This window comes from Myotis davidii, unplaced genomic scaffold (genome assembly GCF_000327345.1).
Source record: "Myotis davidii unplaced genomic scaffold, ASM32734v1 scaffold425, whole genome shotgun sequence".
In the NCBI taxonomy this organism is placed as follows: domain Eukaryota; kingdom Metazoa; phylum Chordata; class Mammalia; order Chiroptera; family Vespertilionidae; genus Myotis; species Myotis davidii.
This window is the reverse complement of record NW_006296413.1, coordinates 4,868,160-4,869,520: the sequence shown is the minus strand read 5'-3', so window position 1 is coordinate 4,869,520 and position 1,361 is coordinate 4,868,160. Positions and strand designations below refer to the sequence as shown.

General features: G+C 63.9%; 1 long non-coding RNA gene across 1 annotated transcript in view; it reads left to right on the top strand.

Annotated features, from left to right (window-relative positions):
* The window catches only part of LOC107184358, a 9,105-nt gene that overhangs the window by 2,420 nt on the left and 5,324 nt on the right, over nt 1–1,361 (top strand). The window contains exons 2-3 of the long non-coding RNA XR_001515184.1: nt 606–743; nt 1,062–1,204. This is a non-coding gene — a long non-coding RNA (uncharacterized LOC107184358). The remainder of the gene's footprint in view (nt 1–605; nt 744–1,061; nt 1,205–1,361) is intronic.

Below are 1,361 nucleotides of genomic sequence, written 5' to 3'. Positions count from 1 at the left end.
CAGGCTGTGTGGCCCAGGGCACTGCCCCCCCCCCACTCTGGGCCCGGTTGGTAACCTGGACTGGCCCACACTCCCACCCAGGGCTGTGCAGGGCCTGACCGAAGGTGATGGAGGTGACAAGCCGGTGCTGGCGCGGCCTCAGCACTGCGGCTGCGTGAGAACCGGGCTGAGGGGTGAGGCAGGCACATCTGTGAGTGGAGCTGGGGGAGGGCAGCCAGGGGACCCCAGGCTTCCTGGCACCCACCCCGGGGAACCTGACTCCCTGGGCAAAGCAGGGCCTGGGAAGGGAGGGTCAGCAAGACCTTAGCTGAGGTAGATGGGAGGAGGCGAGGGGGGTCCCTGGACCCATGAGGGGGCAGTTTCCAGATCCAGGAGCCCAGGCTGTTTTTCCGGAAGCCAGGAAGGGGACCGCCCCTCGCCCTCACCTGGGCAACTGTGGGCGCCCTCTGGCGGTGACAGTGTGAACCCAGGGGTCCCGCCTCAGCCTGGGCTCAGGGTGCTGAGCCCGGCATTCTCCTAGGGCCGGTGCGTGGGATCCAGGTCCCCTGGGCCATTTGGAGTTACTGAGCTTTAGATCTAAGTTCCCGCAAATTTCCCTGGTCCAGAACCACCTAGAACCTGCCAGAATAAAGTCAGGTGGAGTACAAGCCCCCAGTGACGTGGCAGAGGAGACAGAAACAGCAGGAAGAATGCAGGCATAGAGCGTTCTCAGACCTTGTTTCTCGCTTGCTGTGTGGCCTGAGGTGAGTGACTTGGCCTCTCTGAACTTCGGTCCCTCCATCTCTCAAAGGGAACAATCATCCCGACCTCATCTGATTGTGGGGAGGATCCAGCATCGTCTTAGCTGGAATGTGATTAGAGCCTCTGGGATACTGGTCTCCTTCTGAAGCAGGGGTCCCCACTGAGCACCCCAGCAGGGCTGGAAGCCCCTCTCCTGTTGTGCGAGGCAGCCAGGCTCTGTGGGCCAGCGAAGGCGGTGGCCGCCTGGGACTCTCGGGGCTGACCTTTGGAGCTAAGAGCTCTTCCTCTGTGACATCTGACACTTGACAACCTCCCTTCAGATGTGTCCACTCCTCCAGATTCCTGCCTCCAGTTTGCCGTCTCCGTCCAAGGACACGGAGCTGGACACCGTCCTCAGACGCTGCCCTGCTCACGCCCCGCTCCGCTCAGGGCCGCTCAGGGTTCCGTGGAGCTGCTCTCCCAGGTCAGTCCTCAAGGGCTTCCCGGCCTGTGTCCCATCCGGCCCAACAGGTGCTCGCCATCTGCTGAGCCCGCCTGCGCCCCGGAGGCCCCGTCCCCTTGCCAGCCCTGGCCTGACCCACCTCCGTGCATCCCCCACGCCCAGCCTGGCCCTGGGACCG